This window comes from Rhinatrema bivittatum, chromosome 2 (genome assembly GCF_901001135.1).
Source record: "Rhinatrema bivittatum chromosome 2, aRhiBiv1.1, whole genome shotgun sequence".
Classification (NCBI taxonomy): Eukaryota; Metazoa; Chordata; class Amphibia; order Gymnophiona; family Rhinatrematidae; genus Rhinatrema; species Rhinatrema bivittatum.
In genome coordinates, this window is record NC_042616.1 from 823,302,882 (window position 1) to 823,319,941 (window position 17,060).

General features: G+C 48.8%; 1 protein-coding gene across 5 annotated transcripts in view; it reads right to left on the reverse strand.

Annotated features, from left to right (window-relative positions):
* MAF1 (MAF1 homolog, negative regulator of RNA polymerase III) overlaps positions 1–17,060 on the reverse strand; it is a 100,207-nt gene that overhangs the window by 66,774 nt on the left and 16,373 nt on the right. Inside the window, exon 1 of one of the 5 annotated variants that reach the window (XM_029592342.1) lies at positions 11,195–11,332. The exons of 3 other annotated variants lie outside the window; for them this stretch is intronic. The gene's annotated coding sequence lies outside the window, so the exon portion shown is untranslated. Of the gene's footprint in view, positions 1–11,014; positions 11,036–11,194; positions 11,333–17,060 lie in introns of those variants that run through there. One more of the 5 variants, XM_029592343.1, reaches the window with a different exon arrangement.

The following is a 17,060-nucleotide window of genomic DNA, read 5'->3' on the forward strand; positions in this document are numbered from 1 at the left end:
ATGCCATCCAGGACCGGATCTTCTCCCTCCAAATCCTGGTCCTCCTGAGGCATTTTCACCCCAAGGACCTGGAATGCTAAGGGAATCAAAACCTCCAGCTCTTCCCTTTTAAAAAGGCGGGCCACCTTAGGATCCTCCGCCTCATGAATAGAAGGGACCGGGTCATCCCCTTGACCCGCATCCTCGGTAGCCAGAAGAACCAGAGCCATCAGTACTCCCTGGCCAGACCCCGAACCAGCACTCCCAGGCGCTACGTTAGCATCCTCTGGTTCAACAGCCTCAGTTGCATCTCCAAGCGGGCGAAGAATCAAGCCCTGTGCTGAGGAAACCCTCCTACTGGGCATAGCTGACATACTGGCACCACCCAGAGGTCCCTCAGTAAGCTGGACTGGAGGAGGCTGCAGCTGCAGAGCTCCCCAAGCCGCCTTCTGTCTGGCCAAATAGGCATCATGGAGTAATAAAACAAAGTCGGTGGAAAACAGCCTCCCTGCACCAAAACCCGCATGGTCTAGTTGAAAAACAGATAGCCCAGAGCTTTCCTCCCCTTCCAGCCCTCCCTGCCCGTTCCCCACCCCAGAGGACCCTCCCCTACCCGGAGACACAGGAACAGCCGTGGAAAAATCCAAAATGGCCGCCGTTCCCGAGCCGACTGGGTGAGGTAAATTAGAAGAAAAAGTAGTCGCAGCCGGTCCTAATGCGCCCGAATCGCGGTGCTGCTTAGCGGGAGAAGGAGCAACAGACGAGCCCTCCCCACCGTCAGCACAGCCCCGACCTATTGAGCCACGAAACATCTGTGCCACACGAATGGCATGCCCTGTCGCGAGCCATGAAATAAAGGGAAGTCCTCTCCCCAGCAAAAGAAGGTACTCACCAAGAAATAGAAGATAGGATCCCCCAAAGAGCCGCCAGAGCCCCAGAAAAAGCTCCTACCTAAGGGGAGGAAGCCGCCCGCACTGTAGAGCTGTGCTCCGGTGCAAACACACTTTTTTTTTTCCAATTAGCTTTACAGAAAAAAAAACCAAACAATCTGTACTGAAAAAATAGACAAAGACACAAAAGTCATGAAAAACCATGACAAATAGTGTAAAAGAACCTGCAGCTGCCTCGTGAAGGGAGGGATCTGGACAACCAGATTTACACCTCACGGGCGCACAGACCAAGCACACAGAAGGGTACCAACCCCAGTCTTGGCTTTCTCAACCGGACAGGGCAGAACCCACCAGGATTCCTAAAAAAAACCAAAAGAACCCCTGGGAGGAAGGCTCAAAGAAAAATATTGGTCTAAAAAATTGGTAAACTGCAGAACTGCAGGATTCACACCCTCTGCCATCTGCTGGAGACGGAGAAATACTGGGGAACTGCAGGGGGCACTGTTGGTTATGATACTGTGTCAGCGAAGCTTTTTCTCTGTCTCCACCTGCTGGTAGGGAGGAATGAACCCAGGTGTCTGGACTGATCCGGGTATGTACAGGGAATGACCCAATCCACAAAACTGTTTATAACTCCGCCAAATATGATCACATTTGAAACACTCCCCATTCACACATACCACAGAAACTCAACGTCTGCAGTATTTCTGCACTCAGCTCGCCAATGTTCTAAACTACCTACAGTACCTGAATGTAAACCGACGTGATATCTCAGACTGAATGTCGATATATAAAAATAATAAATAAATAAAATAAATAAAAATATCTAAAAAGTGGCTACTGTGAATTGGATGAAGAGAAGATGGTGAGCCAACAGTTGCTTCTTATTAGGAGGGACGAGAGACCTGGCCTCCCTGCTAAATATCTACCCTCAATATATAAATGATTCCTGAGAAAGGTAGGCGGTGGGAAGCTCGAAGAGACCTCATATATTGAATGCCCAATAGCTAGGCTAATAGAAGCTTATAATGGCGTAAGCTTTTCTTTATTTATAATCATAGGTCTCGATGAGCGAAATTATGAGGGCGCCATATGAAATATAGCTGCCCCAATTATGCACTTAGAGTCAATTGTACTAAGATGTTGTACTTAACTTGCGAACTTGCAACTTTAATCTCCGGCATCAAGGTCCAAATGCTGCTGATAATGATGGTAAAATGGTCAAAACAGACTTTGGTCCGACACGACGTGTTTCGGAGGGAACCTCCTTCCTCAGGGGGTCGGGTACCACTATTACCTGCTTTTGTCACTAACCGGAGATGCTTGACACTGCTAAGGATAAAATAGGTACAAGAGAACAAGTGCATAGTAAGTCCCGCTGCGACCCTTTTCGACCCTTTTAAAGATGGTAGACAGTGACGACATCATCCATATAAGGATAGTTTTGGGTCTATTCTCGGTCAACTTCTTTCAAGATGGCCCCCTACCACGTCATTTCCCTTCTATGGATAGTTTAACTTTCAAAATGGCGCTCACGCAAAGATTGTACCATGGGGAATCCCTAAACCGGAGATTTTTCAAAATGGCCGCTGTCGTCGTCATTTCCCTTTTATGGACAGCCCCTGTCCCAAAATGGCCCCGACTGTGACGTAAGTGCCCTTATTTGGACACACCCATATGCTTGGCGCCTTTTTTGTCTTTAAAGGTCAGCGTTCAAACGTCTCTCGCTGCCGATAGTATATTCACGGCCCAGCGAGTGACTCCAGCATCGCGACAAGGTAATACATGCATACAAGGTATCCTGTTTTAAAATACCAAACGCAAGGTCTCTGTACTTTATTATGCATTGTTTTATCTGTAGAATCACACAGAGACGCCCCTGGGCACAACAAACTGAGTCAACGCATTGTACACAGTAAGTGTTCCTTCAATTGATACTGCCGTCTCTCTTTCGCGGCGGGACTTACTATGCACTTGTTCTCTTGTACCTATTTTATCCTTAGCAGTGTCAAGCATCTCCGGTTAGTGACAAAAGCAGGTAATAGTGGTACCCGACCCCCTGAGGAAGGAGGTTCCCTCCGAAACACGTCGTGTCGGACCAAAGTCGGTTTTGACCATTTTACCATCATCATCATCAGCATTTGGACCTTGATGCCGGAGATTAAAGTTGCAAGTTCGCAAGTTAAGTACAACATCTTAGTACAATTGACTCTAAGTGCATAATTGGGGCAGCTATATTTCATATGGCGCCCTCATAATTTCGCTCATCGAGACCTATGATTATAAATAAAGAAAAGCTTACGCCATTATAAGCTTCTATTAGCCTAGCTATTGGGCATTCAATATATGAGGTCTCTTCGAGCTTCCCACCGCCTACCTTTCTCAGGAATCATTTATATATTGTTGATATCATTTATTTCCTGGTATTTGTGGATTTATTCATATTTGTATTGATACGATAAATATCTACCCTCAGCATCACTCAGATAATCCTCCAATCCATTCAAACACCACAGGGGTCACTATAAATCAAAAATGTTCCTGGTATCCTTTGCATTTGTCGATATGAGTTAAGGGAGTTACCTTCTACTGCAAACTTCTGTTGGAGCTCCTGAAAAGTTTTAAATGTATCCTCTTCCCAGAGATGCATCACTAGCACCAGTCCCCTATTTCACCCTTCTTGCTAGACAGGTTCAAACATATCCAGCTCAATCAGAATTGGGTTTTAGTGGGGTAATTTGCAACTAGTCAGTCATTATCCCCCTATTTTATATCTCCCTCCCACCTCAGCCCAGCCATCACAGATCGTGGCCCTCTACAAAAACCTAGTAGGTGCTGCTGTTGAGTGATGGTTGGGACTTTCTTCCTGGGCTGTGAACACTACCGCAGCACCTCCAGCCATGACTGGCCTGGAGCGCAGGAGGCAAACCCATGTCCTTTGCACCGGGCTGGCGTAAGACACAACAGAATGATACCAGACTAGATTTCGTGACTGTACGGAACTCAAGAAAACACAGAGAAGGGCAGGGAGTGTGAGGTGACCACATCTTGTCATCCGAACCAAATTCCAGCAGCCTCCGCACTCCGGCACATTCTCTTGCCCAGAGTCATACTTGGACTGCTTACACCTAAGCCTTGTGCTAGTTTATTTTAGCACCGTTAATTGCTCTGGCAATGAACTGCAACAAATTACTGGCAAGATAATTAGACCTTTTTGCTAGTTACAGGGAGGAGATTAAACAAGGAATCCGATTATTCCAGAAGAACATTCCTCAGCAGTTTCCAGCTCTGTGGGCCCTGAGGCATGACATGCTTTTCCCATAGACACAACATAGGACAATTCCTCGAGTTCATCTGGACCTTAGTCCGCAGTCTCAGAGTTAGAGACTTCTTGTAGAAGGCCTCCTCCAACGACAGGTCATCTTGTGCAAGAACACTCTGTTTCTCTGTAATAACCTCCTCTCCAATCCTAAGCAGAAACCCTGGTTGTGAAATGTCCAGTGGCAACAGATGACCATTACTCTAGTGTCCCGAGACATCAATTCGGGTAAGAAGACATCCCGAGGTTCAGATACCATTTGCACTGTGCAGTGACTGCCTATGCAATGGCATTTCAGCTATCCTGAACGACTACAGCATTTCAAAAACCAGAGGGTTCAGCCTTGGGGATTATACCCTCGATTACTGTCACATATTTGCATTCTTAGGGCCTGATTTGTTATGACTTTCTCATTCTGTCTCTATGGGAAAAATATTTAGTAAATGAGGCCCTTAGTTTGCAAAACTACAATTAACAACCTGCTCGAAAAAGGCCCTCTCTTTTTACTATTCCAGTTGAAATAAACAAATTAAAATAAAATAAAATATACTGAAAGGAGAAATGTACCTTTAACTTGAGTCCTGTAAGTCAGTCCATGCAAGTGGCAAATTCCCTGCCCACCAGCTGATGGAGACAGAGGATACATCACCCCGGCTATAAGGGAGGTACAGGCTAAGCATTTGCCAGACTAATGGAACTAAAAAATAATTCATACTCTACAGGAAAAAGGGGCTTTAAAAAAAAAGCAAGAGAGGGAATTCAAACCATCAGCCAAGTTGGGGCAGAGAGGTAAGGAGGAGGTAACAGAACATGAGAGGCAAACACAAAGCAGCTTCCCTATTATGACAGAAGACCACAGCCCTTACGGCACCCTGACAGCATCCAGCCTGGAAAGGGAAGAGCGATGAAATTACACGCATGCTGGACTGGTCTTGCAGGACTCCATGAAATGAAATTAACAGATAAGGATAAATTTCTCCTTCCTTATCCTCTTGCTAGACTAGTCTATACAGGTGGAAGTTACCCAAGCTGAGACGGGACGGGAGGAAGACAGGGCTGCTCCAAGGATGCCTGATCCAAATGCAGTATCCGCCTTAGCTTACATAGAAATATGGCAGCAGAAAAAAAACACATACGGGCCGATACAGTAAAAGTCGCGGGTGAGCAGGCGAATTGAGCGGCGGCTGTCAGCGGGTTTGACAGCTGATGCTCAATTTTGCCGGCGTCGGTTCTCAAACCCGCTGACAGCCACGGGTTCGGAAATCGGACGCCGGCAAAATTGAGCATCTGGTTTTCAACCCGCGAGCCGCTTTCAATTTTTTTTTTTTTTTTTTTTTACTTTCGGGACCTCTGACTTAATATCGCCATGATATTAAGTCGAAGGGTGTACAGAAAAGCAGTTTTTACTGCTTTTCTGTGCACTTTTCCGGTGCCCGGAGAAATTAACGCCAACCTTTGGGTAGGCGCTAATTTCTGAAAGTAAAATGTGCGGCTTGGCTGCACATTTTGCTTTCTGAATCGCGTGGGAATACCTAATAGGGCCATCAACATGCATTTGCATGTTGCGGGCACTATTAGGTTCGGGGGGGGGGGGGGGGGGGGGGGGGGGGGGATTGGATGCACGTTTTCGACGCACTATTACTCCTTACTGAATAAGGGGTAAAGCTAGCGCACTGTACTGTATCGGCCTGATAGTCTGCCCATCTGTCCAATCAATTTAGCAATATAATTATCATCACTTCCTTGGAGATCCCTGTATTTATCCCCTGCTTTCCTGAATTCAGATACTGTCTGTCTCCATCACCTCCACTGGGAGGCTGGTTCCATGCATCCACCACCCTCTCTGTAAAGAAATATTTCCTAAGATTACTCCTGAGTCTACCCCCTGTCACCCTCATCCCATGACCCCTCGTTCTAGATCCTCCTTTCCATTGAAAAAGGCTCACCCCCTGTGCATGGAAACCTCTGAGGCACCTGATTGTCTCTATCCTATCTCCCCTATCTCGCCTTTCCTCTAGGGTGTCCATGTTTAGATCTTTAAGTCTATCCCCATATGCTTTAGACTGAAGACCACTGACCATTTTAGTCGATGCCCTCTGGAGCGACTCCATCCTGTTTATATCCTTGCATGTCCAATCTATCCAATTGTCTAATCTGTAATATTTAAGAAAGGAATGCAAAGATCCCCAAGAAGTCACCGTAGAGATATCCTCCTGGGCTACTGAAAAAGCCTCTGCACATGAAGACAGACATGGAGGATGACTGTCGACCCTTCAGTAAGTACACCAACATCAGCGTCTCCTTAATCCTTTTGGCCAGGGTAGCCTTGGCAGCTCCCTTGCCCTTCCAAGAACTGCCATACGGCACGGACAGCTTGTGCATTTTTCTGAAAGGGATTCATCAGCTTCAGATACTAGAGACGTACGTGACGTATAGCAAGGAGGCAGAGACTGCTACCTTAACCTTGACATTTGTCACCCCCAAAGGCTGGGAGTAAAACTGACCGATTAAAGTGAAAGGGTGATAACTTTAGGTAAAAAGATGGGACCAGTGAAAAGGTAACGGAGGTGGCAGAAAAAACTAAATAAGGGTTCTCTGTAAGAGAAAGTTCGAAACTCAAAGATAGGTTTAGCAGAACAGGCAGCCAGAGGATGTGGTAAGAGCTGTTAGTGTAACTAGGTTTAAACGGGTTCCTGGAAAAAAAACGTCCACAAATCATTATTAAAGTGGATTTGGGGATATCCACTGCTTATCCCTGGGAATCGATCAACCTTTTGGAATCCCGACAGCTACGTGAGACCTGGATTGGCCACTGCGGGAAACAGGATACTGGAACCCTGGTCTGGCCCAGTAGGGCAAACCTTATATTCTTATTCATACCCTTCTCTCGCCTCCCTTCATTCACAGTCTGCTTGCACCCCAGCTCTGATCATCTCACCTTCAGTCCCTCCAATCCCCTCAGAATCTTCCCCTCTCTTCCACACCACTCAGCCTCTCTGATCTGCTCACTCACTTTTTCCCCTCCCCTCCCTCTGATCATCTCACTTGCTCTCATCTCCCCGATGTACCCTCACTTGGTCTCTTGCCCTTCCCCCTCCCTTTTCTCTCCTTTCCTTCTCTTTGATTACTAATCCCCCCCACATCCCTCATTGTAGTCACCAGAGATGGAGATGACAGGGCCCAGAAAGCCAGCATGATAAGCAGCAGTGGGGACAGTAAACCAACGCAGCAGTAGCAGCAGAAGCAATGGGACTGACAGGCATTCACTTTGTGCATCTTTGACCTTGGCCATTCTCCCTGACAGCCAACTAGACTGTGCTAGGAAATCAAACAAAAACCAAGGACACGTGGCTGTCCCTGTCTTAGGGTAGGAAGATCCAACAACCTCTGCTCTGCTCCCTCCTGGGGTCTGTGGTGCAGAAAGGAACCTTGCCACTATTGTGGGGGAGGCAGAACTGACTTACACCACCAGCTCTGCTCTGCTTCCTGCTGTTCTGCATTGCACAGCAAGGAATTAAGCTCTTGGGAGCAGAAATGTGAAACTTGTGAGCAGCAGTGCCATTCACACAGGCCAGGGTTGATGCCTCGACAATTGGCGCTGCTGCTCACAGGTTTCAGACTTGTGCTAATTTAGCCTGGTCAGGAACCCCCGCAGGAGGGGAGGGGTAAACAACAAGAAGGGGGTGCTGGATTGGGAAGAAGCAGAGTGGCAGTCTTCTTCTCTGTCTGCTCCATGTTCAACCACTTTTCTCTTCTTCCCTGTTGCTCTGCCGGTTAAGTCTGAAAAGAGGAGGCCGCTCCCCCACAAACTCAGCCCTGGTCCGAGACGTACCGCCCGGTACTGGGTCAGAAGCCTTACGGGTCATGGATGACACCAGAGCGTCCATGTTGGGAACTCTGAAGGAGGTTGCTCTTGTCTTCTGCAGGCAGTGGCGATAATTTGTTCAAGACTCCACCACTGCCTTTGGGCGTCCCACTCTGCTAATGCCAGGAGCCTTCTTTAGGGAGAAGGCCCTTGGAAGGTTTCTGAATTCCCTTCAAGACAGGCTCTCCCCCAGTGGGTTCCTCCAGCCTGGAGTCGGACATCCTGAGGGAAGCAATCACCCGAGTAATAAGAGTCTGACGTCCAAGGATGAGGGGGAGGGGGCAGCGCACTCCCAGCAGGTTTCTGCACGGTGGAGGTGGTCCAGTGCATAAGCAGCACAAATTCCAGAGAAAGCATGCCCTGCGGAGTAAGAGCCAACTCCCAAGAGGGCTCCTGGATGCGAAAGGAAGGGTAAATCCAGCCCTCCGGAAGAGGAAGCTTGGCGTTACGGGGGTCGGAGGTTAGCTGGGTCTTCCACTGCTGCTCCTGCTCGCCCGTCCTCGTCCCGTGGTTGAGGTTTCTCCCGCAGTAATCACATCAGAGGAAGGAGGCTTTGCATTCATTTCGCATAGTGGAGATGCGTTGGGTGCCACAGGCTGCATTACCTGTGGCCCAAGTTTCATAAGAGTCACAGTGATTAGGGGACCCCCTTCTCTAATGAAATTCTTCTCCCATGCGGGGGGCGGACTTGCTGCACGCAAAGGATCCCCAGTCCCGTCTTCTTTCCCCCTTTTTTGTTTTTAGAAACCTCATCAACACACAGAAAAGGCAGAAAGAAGAACACATGGAAAGCAGGGACTGTGCTCTGAGATTCCTTCTCTAGCCTCTGCAAGAGCTATCCTCCCAGGGCAGAGCCTGTGACCTGTCACCCAGGACCACTGGGGAGCATGGGATCCACCCTGAAGCCGGGAACTCTGGGAGGAAATCAGCCCTGGACGGAGCCGATCCAAGCGCTTGGCATAGCAAGGCCTAAGCTAGGCTCTTGCAGATAGACTCCAGACGCACTAGTGCTCACATGGCCCAGCATCTGCTGGAGGAAGAGATTATTAGCAAATGCTTAGTCAGAACCTCCCTTAGAGCCAGGGGTGATGTCACAGAAAAAAGGGGGCGTCCTCCGTCTCCATCAGCTGGTAGGTGGGGAATTTCCCATTTTTATGGACTGGTCTAGCAGTAGGATAAGGAAGATTAAATTATTCTTACCTGATAAATGTTCTTCCTTTTAGTCCTGCTAAACCAACTTTCATGTATGGACAGCTGATAGAGACAGAAGAAACACCTCTTTTATTACCTCACTGTGCACTATAAGGGAGGGAGATGTGGTCCTAGGCCAATGCCAGTAGCCTACTGTCAAAGCACTGTGACCGCTAGAAATTCCCCTAATGCCATTTTCTAAAAAAACCACAAAAAAACAGATAATATGGTACCCAAGACCGATCCAAGTGAGTCAAGAGTTATGACAAGGGAAGAAAGAAAGGAGAATGAAGGCAGAGAACGTGCCTTGCACAACACCGTAGTTCCCTAGTGTCCCTGTATTCCTGGGTGGGTTCTGAACTGGTCTAGCAGGACTCAAGAAAAGAAAATTATCAGGTAAGATTAATTTAACCTTCCTTATTCCTTCCTGCTAGACCAGTCTTCACATACACTAGACCAGTCTTCACATACACTATTCACAGTATAATGTATATAATGTAAATAAGGTAATCCTTACAGTTCTACTCTCTTATTCTTATCTCTCCTCCAAGTTTAAGACCCTTGTTGTAATGTAACTTTTTGATCTCCTTGCACTTGTTTATGTTCTGTTCTTTGTTCTCACCCCTTGTTACATGTAAACCGGCATGATGTGGTTTCTAACCATGAATGCCGGTTATAGAAAAAAACGCAAATAAATAAATAAAAATAAATACAGGAGTTACCTAAGCTTCTCTTGCTGGGGGAGGAGGGAGGAAGACAGGGCTGTTTTAATGATTCCCACCCCAAAGGCAGAAACTGCCTTGAGCTGCACGTCCAACCTGCAATACTATTCAAAGGAATGCAAGGAGAATCACGTGGCTGTCCTGCAAATCTCTTCTGGAGAGGCTGAAGCTGCCTCTGCCCAAAATGATGCGTGCGTCCTTGTAGAATGGGTTCTCATCGCTGTTGGCTTTGCTGCGAAAGGTAACAGTGTTGGAGCCACTTGGCAATAGTGTAGCTGACTTTAAAAAAGGTTTGGATAAGTTCTTGGAGGAGAAGTCCATTAACGGCTACTAATCAAGTTGACTTAGGGAATAGCCACTGCTATTACTGGCATGAGTAGCATGGGATCTACTCAATGTTTTGGGTACGTGCCAGGTTCTTATGGCCTGGATTGGCCACTGTTGGAAACAGGATGCTGGGCTTGATGGACCCTTGGTCTGACCCAGCATGGCAATTTCTTATGTTCTATATTTTTATATATAATGGCCACATCATAAGACAGAATCGACCCAGATCCTTGTGTAGAATGGGCCCCTGATGTAACAGATCCGCCTGAAGGGATTGTCCACCAGACGTCTTTGGACAGTAATATTCTATAGGAGCTGCCGTCCTCCTGGAAACCTGGGCCTTGTCTGACTAACCCCACCTGGACCTCAGCTCTTATTCCTCCCCTGCTGGGCCCTGCCCACAGAGTTCTCTCACACAAGGGGAATTAAAGGGGACCAGGCACCTAGCCTGGTCCTGCACCAGTTTAAGGGGGAACGTAGGGCCCGGTCTCACAGGATGCTACACTGGCGAGTGAGGCCAGATGTTAAAGACAGAAATAAAATTACACATCACAAAGAAGAGAAAGGCAAACATCCCTTTGGGACCAGCCCACTGCATCAGCAAACTAACAGGAAAATTCAAAACAACTCAGGAACGTAAGACATTTGAAGTTAAAATAATCAGACACTTCAGAACGCAAATAAAAGAACACGAGAGACTTGGGGTTTTTAACCACACTACCAGACATCATTTTGCCTCTCTCTTTCATCTTCTTCTCCCTTGTGTGTGTTGCGGCTTCTTTCGCGGTGCCTGGTCCCTGGGCTGTGTCACCTCTCCTTCCTTAGTAACTGCTGCCCCTGGGGTGCGTTGCATCCTCCCACCCCTGCTGCACATCCTTCCCCGGGGAGGCTCCCTTCTTACCTGTCTCCTTATCCTGATTTAGTGACGAAGGCTTCTGTCTAATTACAAACTGAAGTGAATCAAGCTCATGAGATGGCTGTGAGCTCAGCTCCCCTAGGAACTAGTCACCAGAACTGTTTCTGTGATGCACTTCTTGCTTTAAACAAATCTTTATCTAACTTATTAAGAATTTGTAGTTGTTTTTGATCAGGTCCTCTCTCATCTTATCTACCCCCCTCTGGCATGTCTGCTGTGTTGACAACTTTCATATCATCGGGCAAACAGGCGTCCTGTCCCTACTTCACCATGAGGGCTGGGCCTGGCATCCCTGTGGCAGCCTGCTCTTCATTCTCCCTTCCCCAGGGTACACCCTGTCGCTGAACCAACTTTCATATCATCGGCAAACAGGCGTCCTGTCCCTCCTTCACCATGAGGGCTGGGCTTAGCATCCCTGTGGCAGCCTGCTCTTCATTCTCCCTTCCCCAGGGTACACCGTCACCGAACCAACTTTCATATCATCGGCAAACAGGCGTCCTGGGCCTAGCGTCCCTGTGGCAGCCTGCTCGTCATTCTCCCTTCCCCAGGGTACACCCTGTCGCTGAACCAACTTTCAGATCATCGGCAAACAGGCGTCCTGTCCCTACTTCACCATGAGGGCTGGGCCTAGCATCCCTGTGGCAGCCTGCTCATCATTCTCCCTTCCCCAGGGTACACCGTCGCTGAACCAGCTTTCATATCAACGGCAAACAGGCGTCCTGTCCCTACTTCACCATGAGGGCTGGACCTAGCATCCCTGTGGCAGCCTGCTCTTCATTCTCCCTTCCCCAGGGTACACCCTGTCGCTGAACCAACTTTCATATCATCGGCAAACAGGCGTCCTGTCCCTACTTCACCATGAGGGCTGGGCCTAGCATCCCTGTGGCAGCCTGCTCTTCATTCTCTCTTCCCCAGGGTACACCCTGTCGCTGAACCAACTTTCATATCATCGGCAAACAGGCGTCCTGTCCCTACTTCACCATGAGGGCTGGGCCTAGCGTCCCTGTGGCAGCCTGCTCTTCATTCTCCCTTCCCCAGGGTACACCGTCACCGAACCAACTTTCATATCATCGGCAAACAGGCGTCCTGGGCCTAGCGTCCCTGTGGCAGCCTGCTCTTCATTCTCCCTTCCCCAGGGTACACCGTCGCTGAACCAGCTTTCATATCATCGGCAAACAGGCGCCCCGTCCCTACTTCACCATGAGGGCTGGGCCTAGCGTCCCTGTGGCAGCCTGCTCATCATTCTCCCTTCCCCAGGGTACACCGTCGCTGAACCAGCTTTCATATCAACGGCAAACAGGCGTCCTGTCCCTACTTCACCATGAGGGCTGGACCTAGCGTCCCTGTGGCAGCCTGCTCTTCATTCTCCCTTCCTCAGTCGCTGAACCAACTTTTCTCACTGGGGTGAGAGGAACAAGCAGCGATTTGGAGCAGGAGAGAAGATGGACAGTTTCCTCCTCTGTGATTTCAGAAAGGGGTGGGAGAGAAGGAGCAGGGCAGAGCAAAGGATGGCCCTGCCTGCTCAGGAAAGTGAATTGTTCCTCTTGAGCTTGTATTTGGAAAGATAGATTCCGCTACAATGGTGAGGGGAGGGCGCAGGGGTTTGTGTTACAGAGAATCAGTCATAGGGGACATAAGAGATGCCACGCTGGGTTGGACAAATGATCCATTGAGCCCACCATCCTGCCTCTGACAATGGCCAGACTGGGTCACCAGGAAGCACCTGGCATATCCCAATGTGAAAGTCTGTTTCATGTTGCTCTCCCCAAGAATTAAGAGATGCAGAATCCAAAGTCCATCTATTTGTGAACCTGTCCTAAAGAAACTCGGTATGTTACCACATTTTCTGGCAACAAGTTCTATAGTTTAACCCTATTTGACCTATACCCTCCTTAACATACAGTGTCACCTCACTGCCATTTCAATATTATTTGTACCCTGGTATCACTGTCCCATTGGTTATCATCTTTCCATCAAGTCTCCAAAATGCCTATCATATCAATACCTTCACTAGTGGCAGGGCCCACTACACTGGAGTGGGAGTAATTGCATCTCATCCACTCCACCCTTCTCCTGTATCCCTCTTCCTCCAGTTGGTGGTCTATGCTGGATGCCCACGGCTTTCTCCATCCTCCTGTGGCTCTCGGCAGCCACCTCACCTCTCTGCACTCAGCTCTGGATATCGACTAGGAATAAACATTCTCCGCCATGCTCCTGTAGCCTGCTCCAGCTGTGTCCCCAAACCTGACATCATCCTGTGGTAGCGGGAAGCATATACACTTGCGCTACTGGGGATGGACATGATTATTTTTATATAGTCTATATTTAATGCCATACAATCTACCTTTCCAATGCTATTTCTTAGACTAATAGCATTTGCAGACAAATAACTAAATCTATATTTTTTTTTATTCCTAATCACAACCTGTTTATTCATATTTGTCTGCGCTTCATTTAAAACCATCAGTGTCAAATCAGCTTTTACCATAGTAACAAAGTAATGATGGCAGAAAAAGACCAAATGATCCATCCACTCTGCCCAGCAAGTTTCTTATGGTAGTAACTGCTGCCCCATGCAGGTTACCCCATGTTTTAAAGGTAGTAACTGCTGCTCTGTGCAAGTTATCCCCATGCATTCTGTTAAGGATAGTAACTACCACTCCATGCAGGTTACCCCCCCAGTATTCTGTTAAGGGTCGAAATGGAGAAATTACTTACCTGATAATTTCGTTTTCCTTAGTGTAGACAGATGGACTCAGGACCAATGGGTTATGTGCTCCCCTGCCAGCAGATGGAGACTGAGTCAGGTTTCAAAGCTGACGTCACCCTAGATACCCCTGCAGGTGACCTCAGCCCTTCAGTATTCTCTTCAAAAGCCACTGTGGACAGACTACTGTAAAATTTGATTAAAAAACTGGAGACCGCAACTGTACTCGACCACGAAGGCGCTGGATCCCAGCAATACTACTGATGCCCTGATCTGGGGATAGGGCGACAGCTTACCTGCCACCTCATGGAATCGAGATTCACCTCATGGGCAGCCATGGATGGGATGCTGACTCCATCTGTCTACACTAAGGAAAACGACATTATCAGGTCAGTAATTTCTCCATTTCCTAGCGTGTAGCCAGATGGACTCAGGCCCAATGGAATGTACAAAGCTACTCCTGAACAGGGCGGGAGGCTGCCGGCGGTCCAGTTAGCACCACCCTTGCAAAGGCTGTGTCCTCTCGGGCCTGCATGTCCAGGCAGTAGAACCTGGAGAAGGTGTGTAAGGGAAGACCATGTCGCTGCTCGACAGATGTTGGCGGGAGACAGCAGCTTAGCTTCCGCCAAGGTTACTGCCGGGTCCTGGTAGAATGAGCTTTAACCTGCAGGGGTAAAGGCTTCCCTGCCTCTACGTAAGCTCCCTTGATCCAGCGAGCTATGGTAGCTCATGAAGCTTCTTTGTCTTGTTTCTTTCCCCCAAGAAGAACAAACAAGCAATCTGTCTTGCGCACCGGTTCTGCATGTTCCAGATACCACACAAAGTCTACCGATGTTTAGATGGCGAAGAAGGTGGTAGTCTTCCATGTCCTTGTGTCTATCCAGGATTGGGAAGGAAATAGATTGGTTCAGGAGAAACTCCGGGACTACCTTTGGTAAGGAGGGGATGGTATGAAGCTGCATTGTTCCTGGAGTAAATTGAAGGAATGGTTCCCGACAAGACAGTATCTGTAGGTCAGAGATGGGATGAGCCAAGCATATTGCCACCAAGAATACAGGCTTTAGAGTCAATAGGCGTAGCGACAGACTGCACAGTGGTCTGAAGGATGGCCTTGCTAGAAAGTCCAATACTAGTCCAAGACTAGACAATGTCAGGAAGTATTTCTTCACAGAAAGGGTGGTGGATGCCTGGAATGCCCTTCCGGAGGAAATGGTGAAGTCTAAAACTGTGAAGGACTTCAAAGGGGCGTGGGATAAACACTGTGGATCCATCAAGTCTAGTGGGCATAAATAGAGAGGAGGCAGCAAACACTGCACGGAGCGGCAGTAGCCACTGAGGCACTCACGGAGCGGGATGCCAGTGGCCAATAGTTGGTGTTCCACTTTCATGCAACAAAACACTGCACGGAGCGGCAGTAGCCACAGAGGCATTCACGGAGCGGGATGCCAGTGGCCAGTAGTTGGTGTTCCACTTTCATGCAACAAAACACTGCACGGAGCGGCAGTAGCCACAGAGGCATTCACGGAGCGGGATGCCGGTGGCCAGTGGTTGGTGTTCCACCTTCACGGAGCGGAAGGATGGAGGGCTGCCATCTCAAAAAATAAAAAAAAAACAAACAAGCAAACAAAACAGGGGTGGGTAAGGGGCAGGGGTGTGGCCTGCTGGTTGCGGCGGTTGCTACCCCTGATTGAGCTGGATGTTCACTAGGATGGCGCTGCTCTCTGCATTGGTGGAGGGGTGTAAGGGAATTGGGGCCGGAGGGTGCTGGAAGCCAAAAGAGACGGGTGGGAGGGAGAAAAAAGGGGGGGAAAAAAAATGGATAAACTGCGTAGCTTGCTGGGCAGACTGGATGGGCCGTTGGTCTTCTTCTGCCGCCACTTCTATGTTTCTATATGTTTCTATGTTAGATTGAGGTTCCATAGGGGAACTGGCCACTTTAAGGGTGGTCGGAGGTGTTTAACCCCTTTTAGGAAACAGGTCAAGTCCAGATGCGCCGACAGGCAGGTTCCATTCAGCTTGGCCTTTAAGCAGGAGAGGGCTGCCATCTGGACCTTCAAGGAGTTGGACAATCCTTTGTTCAGGCCATCCTGTAAGAATTCCAGAATCATGGGGATCTTGGCCGTTCGCGGGGGCACCCCATGTTCCTTGCACCAGGCCTCAAATATTCTCCAGATTTATACATACGCCAGGGATGTTGAGAACTTCTGCACACAGAGCAAGGTGGTGATCACGGCTGCCAAATATCCATGCTTCGTCAGGCGAGCTGTCTCAAGGGCCAGACCGTAAGAGAGAATCAAGTTGGGTCTTCATGAAGAATCGGACCTTGCTGGAGAAGATCCCTGTGCGGGAGGAGGCAAAGGGGACTCTCTCCATGAGAAGCCTCCGCATGTCTACATACCATGGGCGTCGGGGCCAATCCGGGGCCACCAGAAGGACTAATCCTCTGTGGTGTTCGATATTGCGGATGATCTTGCCCAATAGAGGTCATGGAGGGAAGGCATACAGTAAGTCCTCCTCTGGCCAGGTCTGGATGAGGGTGTTGATCCCTTGGGAGCACGGATCTCATCTGCGACTGAAGAATCGAGGAACCTTCACATTGTGAGATGTAGTCAGTAGGTCGAAGGATGGGAGGCCCCACCGATCTACTGGGAGCTGGAAGGCCCTCGTCGACAAAGTCCATTCCCCCAGATCCAGGCTTTCCCTGCTTATAAAGACTGCTCTGACATTGTCTTTTCCCAAGATGTGGGAGGCCGAGATCCCTTGTAGGTTTAACTCTGCCCAATCCATAAGGGGGTCTATCTCCAGAGACACTTAGTGGCTTTTGGTTCCTCCCTGATGGTTGATATAGGCAACCGTTGTTGCGTTGTCTAACATCACACAGATTGCTTGTTCCTGGAGCCTGTGGCTGAACTGCAGGCATGCTAATTTATTCACTGGTGCTTCCAGGAAGTTTCTGTTCCAGCTCGCCTCTTCCTCGGTCCATCGCCCCTGGGTTGTCAATTCCTGACAGCGAACTCCCCACCCTCGAAGGCTCGCATCTGTCGTGAGGATGATCCAGTTCTGTGGGGACAGGCTTACACCCTTGCTTAGGTGAACTTCTAGTAGCCACCACTGGAGTGGAGAACATACTTCCATTGGTAAGTG